The sequence below is a fragment of the Eriocheir sinensis genome, chromosome 45 (assembly GCF_024679095.1).
Source record: "Eriocheir sinensis breed Jianghai 21 chromosome 45, ASM2467909v1, whole genome shotgun sequence".
Taxonomy (NCBI): domain Eukaryota; kingdom Metazoa; phylum Arthropoda; class Malacostraca; order Decapoda; family Varunidae; genus Eriocheir; species Eriocheir sinensis.
Window position 1 is genome coordinate 12,340,391 of NC_066553.1, and position 13,181 is coordinate 12,353,571.

Genomic DNA, 13,181 nt, shown 5'->3' on the forward strand with positions numbered 1-13,181 from the left:
TTACTTTTAGTTGTTGTTGTTTTCATGGGAACCCTGGAGCCTAGATTTAGGTCAGATGAGAGTGTGACGTCATCATGCTGTGCGTGGAGCGACTGTGTATTCTTATAGTATTTCCGCGAGAAACTATATAGAGGTGTACAGATAGAACCTAGAAGAGGGTAAGTGGAGGAAGAAAAGGAGGAAGAGGAGGAAGCAGCGGAAGAGGTGGAGGAAGACTTTAATCCAGACCCAATAATTCGTAGATAAAACTTTCTTCTCATAAGGATCGAACCCCATTTTGCTTCCCCATCTCTTTCATAACATTTACCCGTTCAGTCATTTTTTCCGACATACTCATAGAATAAGTTCCGCACAATGGCAATATAAATAAAAAAAGCTGCATGCTGAACTTTCATCAACATCAAATGAAACTCCTATGATGTGAAAACTCAATGAATCAATGAAAGAAAAGAAAAAAAGAGAAAAAGCACTTGATGGCAGCTATTTTTTTCGTGTGTTTGTGTTAGGAGAAGTGGCTGACAGACTTTTTGTGTGTTATTGTTTTACCTTTGAGCTGCTTCCTGTGATGCGAGAATAAACAGATAAATGGGAGAGAAAAAAAGGAGAAAAGCACATGATGGTGAGTGTTTTCTGATTGTGGGAGAAGTGGTTATCGTTTTTTGTGTGTGTGCTGTGTGTTAACGTTTGCCTGCTATGATGCGAAAATAAATATATAAATGGGAGAGAGAAAAAAAGAAAAAAACACATGATGGTGAGTGTTTTCTGATTGTGGGAGAAGTGGTTGGTGTTTTTTTAGTGAGTGAGTTTTGTTTTGTCTTTGAGCCGCCTCCTGTGATGCCAATAAATGAATAAATAATTAACAGTGCATATCCTTAACCCAACAAGAGGACACTCGACTTATACATGAAAACTCCTAGGCCGGTATTCTCACACGCTTCTGTCTCTCATACCAACTTTTTCCACAGGGGTCAAAGCAGATCAGTCTGATTCTCATGAGTGTTTTTTTTAGGTCCATAGTACAGATAGGAGGTCAGACTACCACCAGGGTCATTAAACTACCCCTGGCAATACCCACAACGCCTACGAAAGCTGTGTGTGTGTGTGTGTGTGTGTGTGTGTGTGAGAGAGAGAGAGAGAGAGAGAGAGAGAGAGAGAGAGAGAGAGAGAGAGAGAGAGAGAGAGAGAGAGAGAGAGAGAGAGAGAGAGAGAGAGAGAGAATTAAATAAATAAATTCATAGATGGAGAGCAAGGATGAAAGAAAGGGAGAAATAGAATGAAATAGAGAAGATAAAAATAAAGAGACAGACGACTAAGGAGAAGTGGGCCCCGATGCGAATGTTAGGAAACTCTAGCGGGCCGTCCTCGTGAGCGTCAGCACTCTCACTGGTGTTTTCTCTCGGCAGGTGTGTGGGTGCAATGTACACCTGAATGGTGTTAATTGGTGAGCAGATTCCTACCAAGTAAAATCAATCCATCAATCAATCAGAGAAGGAAAATATAATAAAAAAGAAAAATTGGAATGAGAAAGAAAAGGGAAACGGATGCTGCGTCGCAAGCCGTCGCGAGGATTCCTTGATGCTTGTGCGTTTCCCAGGCCCGTCGGTCTTCCATCCCTGAACCGATAAACGCGGTGACCGGCGCCTTCACAGTAATTATGATTAATTTTATAATCCAGTCTGGTAGTTTTAAGAAGCGAGTTCTTGCATCCTCGCCTCGGCGGGGGTGTGGAGCGCCAGCGAGCCCAAGGTCTCCCTGGCGAGCATGGCAGGAATGGAGGGCTCCAGGCAGGGCTCCTCGGCGTCCCTCCGGGCCCCGACGGAGGTGCCGGAGATCTTCCGGCTACAAACCCGGGCAGGTGGAGCTCGTTAGCCGTGGTAGGCAATCTGCCTAGGAGAGCAAACTCTATACAAACCCGGGCAGGTGAGGCTCGTTAGCCGTGGAAGGCAATTCACCTAGGAGAGCAAACTCTATACAAACCCGGGCAGGTGAGGCTCGTAAGCCGTGGAAGGCAATTCACCTAGGAGAGCAAACTCTATACAAACCCGGGCAGGTGAGGCTCGTTAGCCGTGGTAGGCAATTCACCTAGGAGAGCAAACTCTAAACAAACCCGGGCAGGTGAGGCTCGTTAGCCGTGGTAGGCAATTCACCTAGGAGAGCAAACTCTATACAAACCCGGGCAGGTGAGGCTCGTTAGCCGTGGTAGGCAATTCACCTAGGAGAGCAAACTCTATACAAACCCGGGCAGGTGGAGGTCGTTAGCCGTGGTAGGCAATTCACCTAGGAGAGCAAACTCCGAACAATAAACCCGGGCAGGTGAGGCTCGTTAGCCGTGGTAGGAAATTCACCTAGGAGAGCAAACTCTATACAAACCCGGGCAGGTGGAGGTCGTTAGCCGTGGGAGGCAATTCACCTAGGAGAGCAAACTCCGAACAATAAACCCGGGCAGGTGGAGGTCGTTAGCCGTGGGAGGCAATTCACCTAGGAAAGCAAACTCCGAACAATAAACCCGGGCAGGTGGAGGTCGTCAGCCGTGGTAGGCAATTCACCTAGGAGAGCAAACTCTAAACAAACCCGGGCAGGTGGAGGTCGTAAGCCGTGGTAGGCAATTCACCTAGGAGATCTACCTACGAACAATAAACCCGGGCAGGTGAGGCTCGTTAGCCGTGGTAGGCAATTCACCTAGGAGAGCAAACTCTAAACAAACCCGGGCAGGTGAGGCTCGTAAGCCGTGGAAGGCAATTCACCTAGGAGAGCAAACTCTAAACAAACCCGGGCAGGTGGAGGTCGTTAGCCGTGGTAGGCAATTCACCTAGGAGAGCAAACTCTAAACAAACCCGGGCAGGTGAGGCTCGTTAGCCGTGGTAGGCAATTCACCTAGGAGAGCAAACTCTAAACAAACCCGGGCAGGTGGAGGTCGTTAGCCGTGGTAGGCAATTCACCTAGGAGAGCAAACTCTAAACAAACCCGGGCAGGTGAGGCTCGTTAGCCGTGGTAGGCAATTCACCTAGGAGAGCAAACTCTAAACAAACCCGGGCAGGTGAGGCTCGTTAGCCGTGGGAGGCAGTTCACCTAGGAGAGCAAACTCTAAACAAACCCGGGCAGGTGAGGCTCGTTAGCCGTGGTAGGCAATTCACCTAGGAGAGCATACTCTAAACAAACCCGGGCAGGTGAGGCCTGTTAGCCGTGGTAGGCAATTCACCTAGGAGAGCAAACTCTAAACAAACCCGGGCAGGTGAGGCTCGTTAGCCGTGGTAGGCAATTCACCTAGGAGAGCAAACCTGAACAACAAACCCGGGCAGGTGGAGCTCGTTAGCCGTGGGAGGCAATTCACCTAGGAGAGCAACCTGAACAACAAACCCGGGCAGGTGGAGGTCGTTAGCCGTGGTAGGCAATCTGCCTAGGAGAGCAAACTGAACAACAAACCCGGGCAGGTGGAGCTCGTCAGCCGTGGTAGGCAATCTGCCTAGGAGAGCAAACTGAACAACAAACCCGGGCAGGTGGAGCTCGTCAGCCGTGGTAGGCAATCTGCCTAGGAGAGCAAACTCCGAACAACAAACCCGGGCAGGTGGAGCTCGTCAGCCGTGGTAGGCAATCTGCCTAGGAGAGCAACCTGAACAACAAACCCGGGCAGGTGGAGGTCGTTAGCCGTGGTAGGCAATCTTCCTAGGAGAGCAAACCTGAACAACAAACCCGGGCAGGTGGAGCTCGTCAGCCGTGGTAGGCAATCTGCCTAGGAGAGCAAACTCCGAACAACAAACCCGGGCAGGTGGAGCTCGTCAGCCGTGGTAGGCAATCTGCCTAGGAGAGCAAACTCCGAACAATAAACCCGGGCAGGTGGAGGTCGTCAGCCGTGGTAGGCAATCTGCCTAGGAGAGCAAACTCCGAACAATAAACCCGGGCAGGTGGAGGTCGTCAGCCGTGGTAGGCAATTCACCTAGGAGAGCAAACTCCGAACAATAAACCCGGGCAGGTGGAGGTCGTCAGCCGTGGTAGGCAATTCACCTAGGAGAGCAAACTCCGAACAATAAACCCGGGCAGGTGGAGGTCGTCAGCCGTGGTAGGCAATCTGCCTAGGAGAGCAAACTCTAAATAAACCCGGGCTTGTGGTGCTCGTTATACTGTCGTAGACAATCCACGCGATGGGAACACCAAAGAAAAGGAAAATAAAAAAGAACACCAGAAAAATGGAAAATACAGAAACGAAACATCAAGAAAAGAAACAAAAAGATCATCCACCTTTAGGCCCTAACATCGCCAAAATTATGGGTGGGTCTCTTCTGGGGAGAAAGCGGCTCACCCAGACCAAAGAACATCAACAAGGGATGATATAGAAAAGAACACCAAAAAAATATGGAAAAAGAACAGAAAAAACATCGAAAAAGAAAAGCAACAGAAATAAATGAGCAACATCGAGAAAAGAGAAATACAAAGAAACATCATCCACCTTTCGGCCCCAAACAACATCACCAAAATTATGGATGGGTCTCTTCTGGGAGGAAAGCGGCTCATCCAGACCAAGGAACATCAACAAAAGGATGATGGGAAAAAAATAACAACAAAAAACATCAAAAAGAAGTAAAAAGAAAAAGAACAGGAAAACATCGAAAAAGAAAACAAAAGCAATAAAAAGAACGAAAAACACGACATCAAGAAAATAAAATAAAACAAACATCATCCACCTTTCGGCCCGAACAACATCTCCAAAATTATGGGTGGGTCTCTTCTGGGAGGAAAGCGGCTCACCCAGACCAACGAACATCAACAAAAGGATGATAGAAAAAAAGAACACCAAAAAAGAACATCAAAAAAGAAAAACACAAAGGAAAAAAGAAAGAAAAAGAAAAGAAAAAGAAAACAAATAGAAAAAAAGAAAAGAAAGAAAGGAAAAAGAAAAAAAAAATAACAAAAAAATAAATAAATAAATAAACAAAATAATATAAACAAATAAATAAATAAATACAGAATATAGTAAAATTAACTAACTGACTCTAACTGCTTAACTAACTATCAAACTATCTATTTAACTAACCTACCTAACTAACGGTAATACAGCTGTTTGACTACCCATTAACAAACAAACTAACAAACCACTTAACGATCTAACATGGATAGTGAGGTAAGGTGGGATTAGACTTACAGGAGCTGCCTTGTATAAACCAACCGGCCTCATGCAGACTCCTTACGTTCTTATGTTCATTTACGTTTAAGAATATGGCCCTTAAACCCCATTCACACCTGTACTAATACCTGACTGGTTGGGTGACTCTTCTACCTCTGCCTGCCTCCCCTCCTGCTACTGTCTCCGCTATCAGCACACAATCTACGCTCCCCCATAAAACCCACACCTAACCTAACCTAACCTTCCTGTATACCCCATTCACACCTGTGCTAATGCCTGGCTGGTTGGGTGACTCATTCTACCTCTGCCTGCCTCCCCTCCTGTTACTCTCTCCGCTATAAGCACAAATCTTCCCTCCCCCATAAAACCCACACCTAACCTAACCTAACCTTCCTGTATACCCCCTTCACACCTGTACTAATGCCTGGCTGGTTAGGTGACTTCTTCTACATCTGCCTGCCTCCTCCTGTTACTGTCTCCGCTATCAGCACACAATCTTCCCTCAACCATAAAACCCACTCCTAACCTATCCTAACCTTCCTAGCCTAACCTTACTGTATACCCCTTCATACCTGTGCTAATACATGACTGGCTCACTTCCCTACATTCAACCTACGCATTACCCCGGCGCGCTCCTCGCTTGGCCCGTGACCCCGCGCAGGTAACAGCAGACCCCCTCAGCCGGCGACACAGGACCGATTGTGACACGCAGGTTACCTCAGTTTACCTTTCCCAGGCATACCCATTTCACTGACCCACGCGTGAGGAGGAGGAGGAGGAGGATAAAAGAGCAAGGGAAAAAGACGACGAGGTAGAGGTCAAGAAAGGGGAGCTAGCGAGAGGGAGGAAAAGGAGGAGGAGGAGGAGGAGGAGGAGGAGAAACCCAACGTGGCGGGTGAGGTAGTGTAGGCTGCGGGGTCAACTAAGCTCCGCACCATTATCCCCTATTTTCAAAGGGTAAAAAATAAAGTCCTTGAATTGGATTTTCAAAGCGTTTCCATGACTGTTGAAGGTTTGTAGAAAAGATATATGAAGAGATAGTGATGTTTCATAAAGTAGATTATGATATACTGGCACGGACCTAAAACGAATCTTTACCCCGAAATGTTTAAGAATATGGCCCCTTATGTTCTTAAGAGTATAGAGGTTTTGCAGTGACGTCACGAAATAGCGTCGTCTGCAGACCCGCTGGTGGTCCCCTCCCCAGCAGAGTGAGCAGACGCACCACGTGTGCCCCCTCCCTAAGTCACTACCCGCGGGCAACTGGCAGGACCTTCAGCATCATTTGTGTTAAGTGATTACGCGAGATCGCTTGAGAATGCTGCGAAGCTAAGATACATCGAACAAATCAGTGCTTTTGTGGTTCATGAAGTGTGATTCCAGAAGTGGCTCGGCGAGTGTTAATGCCTTCACCTGGCTGTATTTCGTGTAATAATTCTCTCAAATACGGTGGACGGCCAGTAATCAAAGCTTGGTGTGTCAAAACACATAACTTAAATACTATCCTTGCTTTTATTGGCAACCAGTGGAGCTCTATCAGAACAGGAGTAATTCTCTCTCGTGGTGGAATTCCTTTGATTAATCTCGCTGCTCTATTTAAGACCATCTGTAATTTCCTTAAGTGGAGATTTGGCAGGTTATAGTAGATTGAGTTGCAATTATCCACTCTTGATATAATACTGTTAATCACCAGTTTCTTGATAGAATCTTCATCCAGGTATTTCTTGATAAAAGCAATATTTCTAAGGTGATATCCGGCAATCCTAACGACATTATTTATCTGACATTTCAGTGTCAAATTGGAATCCAACAACACTCCCAAGTCACGAACACTTTCAACAATATGAATTTCATTACCACTTATAATCATGTTACCGTCCCCAAAATAACGTAGAGTGTCCTTCTTCCCCACAAGCATGAATTCAGTCTTATCATCGTTTAATTTCAATTGCTTATAATGCATCCAGTCCTTGACTGAATTAATAACACTATTGATCTTAACACTTGTATTTTCAATATCAGTGATGGAAAAGTAGAACTGGGTGTCATCAGCAAATAACTTGAATCCTACACCATGTTGTTGTAGTATCCTGGATAAACTAATCATGTATATACAAAATAAAATAGGTCCCAGCACACTTCCTTGTGGAACTCCTCTTGTCAGAGCTTCATATGAAGAAAAACAATTTCCAATTTGCACACAATAACTTCTGGTTTGTAAATAACTCTCAAGATACTTTAACGCATTGTCTACCACTCCAATGTTCCTTAAATCTTTTACAAGCAATTCATGAACAACCGTATCAAATGCTGCACTAAGATCTAGAAGAACCACTATAGCACATTTACCCCCATCCATCATTTCAAGTAAATCATTAACAACAGAACAAATAGTAGCCTCAGTAGAAAATATTGGCCTATATGCAGACTGACTATCAGGCAAGACATGGACCTTTTCCAAGTGTTCCATCAACTCTCAATAATTGCATACTCTAATAACTTAGACAAAAAGGCAAATTTGATACTGGTCTATAAGAGCTTACATTTTGGTAATCAAGTTTTCCCTTTAAGACTGGTTTTATAACAGCTCGCTTTTCAGAATCCGGAAATTTACTTGAAGAAATACTAGTACTGACAATTCTTAGCACCATATCCATGAAACTAGGAAAATTATCTGCATCCATCTAGTACAGGCAATGGGTCACTGGCACAATATGTTTTCTTAGCTTTCTTGAAAAGTCGAACAAGATCATCCTTCCTAATGATTTTAAAACACTGCAATCTACAATCCACCTCAACATCAGCAACAGGCATAAAAGGTGTGTACACAAATTCCGATACAATATTCATAATCTTACTCTTGAAAAAACTACAAAAGTTATCCGCTAAATCTTTATCACAGAAACCATCGGGAAGCTTTCTTCTCAAAGTAGTACCAGTAAGACTGTTGAAAAGTTGATATAATTTGTTCATATCTGATCCTGCCTCAAGAATTTTAGTATGATAATAATTTCTTTTACTCCTACTTATCAAGTCTTTATAGCGATTTCTCACATTTTTATAATCCTCCCAAGCCACAACAGATCCCTCATTTCTCCATTTACGTTCCTTGCGTCGTTTCTCTCTTTTCAGTGTCAAAATTTCACCATTAAACCAGGGAGATCTATCCTTGACAGTAATGACCTTCTCTAGGATCGGACACACATTGTTATATTGTGTCTTAATCACCTCATTATAAGTGTCAGTAAGACAATTCACACAATTTGATTTAAATAACAAATCATTGTGAACACACTCTCGTCATATCTTCATAAAAAGTCTGACTAATTTCACTGATAAATGTAGCAGCAGAGAAACCCACCTTATTCCTAAAATAAATTTTCTTAGTTACCTTACATATTGGCAATAGTAATTTAAATGTTATGAGCCTGTGAACTGGGGAAATAGTAAATTCATGTTCAACATCCACCCTACCTATGAGATTGTTCACATCATCACTAATGACTAAGTCTAACATATGGCCAGTTGATGAAGTTATTATGCTCACCTTGTTTGACAACTGATAAGATTCAAGAAGCTCACAGAAAGAAACAGTGTTATGGTTTTCATGATCATCCATCCATATATTGAAGTCACCAATAATGAAAACTTTAAAAGAAACCATATCAATTGAGTCCAACAATGCACTAAATTCATCAAAGAAGAGATTAACACTTGACCAAGGTGGCCTATAAATAACAAGGTATGCTACCCACTGGTTTTGATGCTTAAAATTAACTTCAATATATTCAAAACTTGATACTTTCACTCGTGTCAACACCCTCAGGTGAGAAAAAATATTCGACAAGAAAATGCCTACACCACCCCCTCGTCTGCCCTCTCTGGGGCTATGAAAGAAAGTGTGAGTAGCAGGTGTCATCTCAGTAACTCTACTTGTGTCATGCTCATTCAACCAAGTCTCAGAAATAGCTAAAATATCAAGTGATTGCTCATTTAACATTTCCCTGATTTGAGCAGTCTTGTTACCCACAGATTGAATATTAACAAAAGCACAATTTAAATATTCAATAGTAGACCTAGAATATTCAATAGTAGACCTAGACCACAATTTAAATATTCAATAGTAGACCTAGACCACAATTTAAATATTCAGTAGTAGACCTCACCATCCTTCCGTGCCACGTGTCCGTCGTGGTGGTTTACCTGCCTTTGTAGTATCCACAAGTCAGGGTGACTGTGTACTGCAAGGCGAGGGAAGCATTTGGAAGGTCGAGAGGCGGCGTGTTGCAGAGAGGAACGAGAGAGGACTGAAGGAAGACTCCAAGACTCCAGACCACGAGGTAGACAAGGTGTGGTTTCGGCTTCGCCCATCTCCAGCTAAGTATATATTTTGCTAAGGATGTTTTAAGATAGTTAGCTAGGTAGCTGTGTGCCTGGAATTAACTTATTCCTTATTTTCCAGAGAGTTTCTTCGTTGCTGTAAATAAACTTAAGAGCAGGTTCATCTGGCCTTTGTTTGTCCTATGGGTGTGTGACTGGTCATAAATAATAAAGACGAGAAGGGGCTGTGAGTCTGAGAACTCAATTTTCAGATACTTTATTTTATATTTTTGTGCTGAGAATTTTTTCGAGATCTCAAGAAGTCCAGACCTTTCAAGAACCCCACACCCGCTCTTCCGGATTCGCTGGAAATCTATAAAATGACACAGCATCTCTCCCGTGTCGGTTAGAACATCCAACCGCACAGCATACGTATCCCATGACGAACACAGAGTATTTGTGCTGCAAGTTCTGCAGCCGCCACTAAGGTTTGCTTTGATAACTGACCACCAAGATGGCCGTGCAGGCCCGCGCGACCCCCGCACCTCCACTAATGACGTCAGCTGCAAAACCTCTGTTGCATTCACTAAGTCTTCCCGATCGTTCTTAGGGGCTGAACAAGGAAGCAGAGGCGAGGTGATTTAGTTCGGGTCAAGGTGAGACTGCAGGTTCTTAAGAGGCTTACGTGATGGTGCAGAAAGTCATGGAAGGAACGTCTTTCAGGTTTAAGATCTAAAGGTTATTCACATCATTCGGTAACTCAGCAAATACTCGTCTGTGTGTGTGTGTGTGTGTGTGTGTGTGTGTGTGTGTGTGTGTGTGTGTGTGTGTGTGTGTGTGTGTGTGTGTGTGTGTGTGTGTGTTTGTGGAGGCGGGTGAATATGTGTGTATGTGTGTGGGGGAAGAGGGGGTACGTGTGTGTGTGTGTGTGTGTGTGTGTGTGTGTGTGTGTGTGTGTGTGTGTGTGTGTGTGTGTGTGTGTCTAAGCCATCTATCTATATTTATCTATCTGCACATTACGTCGATATCTGAATCTTTTTATCTATCTTTCCATCAGCCTATTATTCTATGTATTTCTATCAGTCTATGAGATGGACGAGGCAGGAATTGGTTGTTTTTTGTGGGTGTCATCACTAAAAAATATCCAAGCTTATGACTATTAAAAAATGTACAAATTGGAAATATTAACTTCGCCCTGATCCTCTTGTTTCAATCACATACAGAAGAAGAGCTAAGTTATTAAGCAACAGAAACTCCACAAGTAAACGCAAAAAAGTGTAAATACTGACCTCTTCCTGATGCTCCAATTTCTTACATGTACAGAGAAATCTTAGGTCGGCACTGTCAGACCCCTCCACACCTCACATCAACAATTTCCAAAGGCCAAAAAGGAGACAAATCAGGTTCTAACGAGTGTTTTTAGGGTTCTTGGTACAGAGGCAGGGCCAAGCTACCACCAGGGTTATTAAGCTATCCAAGGAAATGCCCAAAACTCCTAGCAAAACCGTGTCAAATATGTGTGCTTGCGCCGATATGTTTAAGAGTATGTCCCTAAGTTATTAAGCAAGACAGTTCGCGCGAGTGACGGTTCAGTAACTCCTGCTATTCTTCCTATTCCCTCCGCCTCTTCAGCCCACGTGCCGCGCCGCTAAAGACTCTGAGACACGGTTGTTACACGCGTAAAACTCAGCGTGATCAAAGCGGACATCTACTGTTTGATTTCTATTCGTTGTTCCTGTCATTACAAGCGAGTCAGTACAGCCGCCGGCATCACAGTGAGCACGGCGGGATATTATTCATCCGGGGGCTGAATTCCGCGAACTTTAATGGATTATACACACACACACACACACACACACACACACATACACAGTAGCACATCACGCCACACGTTTCATAACTAAGCGAATCCAGTCAAAGCAAACTTAATTAAAACTGTTCCTTTGTGAAGAGTGGAACAGACGCGCCCTCGCCCCGGTGAAAAAACGTGAGCGGAGTGGTTACCCGCGACAATTACCCGCAACAATAACAGTCTGAGACAAATGATTCGCCTGAACGTGGGACGGCGTGAGGCAGGGAAGGGAAGGAGGGGAAGGAAGAGCTACAGGAAAGGAACACATAGGGATAGGAAGCGGAGAGATAGGACAGTAGGCTGGGATTTGGCTGTACGAGGAGCGGCGTGAAGCAGGGAAGGGAAGGAATAGAGCGAGTTAGGGCAAGCGAGGGATAGAAAGGCTAGGGATAGGAAGCGGATACAGGTCAGTAGGATGGACAGGCTGGTGGACCTTAGTTGATGATTCGGCTGCACGAGGAGTGGGGGGCAGGAAAAGAGGGAAGGCAAGAGCACCAGGACAAGCAAGGGCAGGAAAGTTAGGGGAAGGCAGCGGGGATAGGACAGTAGGCAGAGGGGACCGGCGAGCCTCAGCTGTTAACCCACTCGCTCGCTAACTGAGGCAGCCCCGACCCTGCTTGCCTGGGACTGCACGCCCGACACAAAACGCTCCGCCACAGATCCTCGGCTAATGGGTCTTCGGCAATATCGAGCCCTATATGAGCCTACCACGACTGCTGCCCACAACGGTCCACTGTCACATGCAGAGGAAGAGGACCGTATATAAAGTAACCGTGTATAAACTACGACTACTACGACTACAACGACTGCATTCCACAACGGTTCAGTGACATATAAAGAGGAAGGGAACCGTATGTAAAGTAACCGTGTATAAACTGTAACACTGACTACTAGATCCTAAGTTAACAAGGAAGGAAGACTAGGGAAAATCTACAACACAGAACTTGAAAATCAATATAACTGACTCCATCATGAGTTAACAATAAAATGAAAAAAGAAAATGTTCGTGAAGGAAAAAAAAGGAGCACTCTTGTTACTGATTCTTAAAAGACGAATCATCACAATCCACTTCATTCCATCCTTCTGTGTGTGTGTGTGTGTGTGTGTGTGTGTGTGTGTGTGTGTGTGTGTGTGTGTGAGAGAGAGAGAGAGAGAGAGAGAGAGAGAGAGAGAGAGAGAGAGAGAGAGAGAGAGAGAGAGAGAGTTCGCCAATTAAAGAAAGACTGCTCGTATTGCGTCATTTTCACTGCACGAACCAAAACACATAAAAGGCGCGAGTCATTTACGTCTGTATCAAAAACACGTCAACAAATAACACAACGCTTGAAATGCATTGCGCGTCACTCACATCCTATTACTGCAACGTCAAATTTACCTAATATGTTCGGACGGAAATATAAACACGACTATAAACACGGATCTAAGGTCTTCTATATATGCTACTGGACTCCCTACAGGCACTTGTTGACGGTCTGTTCTTAGCGCCGTGACCCTGAGTGCGCGTCCCTGATTCAAGCCGTATTCTAAACGTGTCGGCATCTGACTTCGCCTGTTTCAAAATTCCTCTCGGAGAAGTTGCTGGGTTATGCATGGACTGTTTAGTGGGAGAAGATAAATATTTTCCACTGGAGTTCTTAGCATGAGGGAAAAGCAACAACAGTGTCACAAAAGTGGCAATCTATCGAGTCTCAAATCTGAAACCCACGCCGCTCCGCCTCTCTGTAACGAAGACCTTGTGTATACATAGACTTAGGAGAGGAAAGAATACGCCTCACTGCCTTTATTTATATATGTTTTTCTTGCATCAAAGGAAGGTCAAATTGAACGTAGGGAAAACCTCGCAAGCAATTCAGACTCTTTCGTCTTTTGAAACTTTTATGAATTGAAAAC

The 13,181-nt window shown here is 44.5% G+C and overlaps 2 long non-coding RNA genes across 56 annotated transcripts; one reads left to right on the top strand and one right to left on the bottom strand.

Annotated features, from left to right (window-relative positions):
- Window positions 1-1,633: 1,633 nt before the first annotated feature.
- On the bottom strand, window positions 1,634-4,075 carry LOC126980758 (uncharacterized). 50 transcript variants are annotated; one of them, XR_007733511.1, is made up of 9 exons: window positions 3,935-4,075; window positions 3,745-3,798; window positions 3,200-3,278; window positions 3,005-3,134; window positions 2,810-2,939; window positions 2,680-2,744; window positions 2,346-2,478; window positions 2,083-2,212; window positions 1,637-2,017 (listed from the first exon to the last, which is right to left on the bottom strand). It is a non-coding gene; the product is annotated as an uncharacterized LOC126980758 (long non-coding RNA). The 50 variants fall into 50 exon arrangements; XR_007733558.1 differs by lacking the exon at window positions 2,083-2,212 and adding an exon at window positions 2,213-2,277; XR_007733542.1 differs by having other exon boundaries at window positions 1,638-2,017; window positions 2,083-2,147.
- Window positions 2,172-4,472, top strand: LOC126980760 (uncharacterized). Of its 6 annotated transcripts, none has more exons than XR_007733561.1 (3): window positions 3,479-3,565; window positions 3,699-3,834; window positions 3,903-4,472. It is a non-coding gene; the product is annotated as an uncharacterized LOC126980760 (long non-coding RNA). The 6 variants fall into 6 exon arrangements; XR_007733560.1 differs by having other exon boundaries at window positions 3,699-3,766; window positions 3,835-4,472; XR_007733564.1 differs by having other exon boundaries at window positions 3,699-3,766.
- Window positions 4,473-13,181: the final 8,709 nt, after the last annotated feature.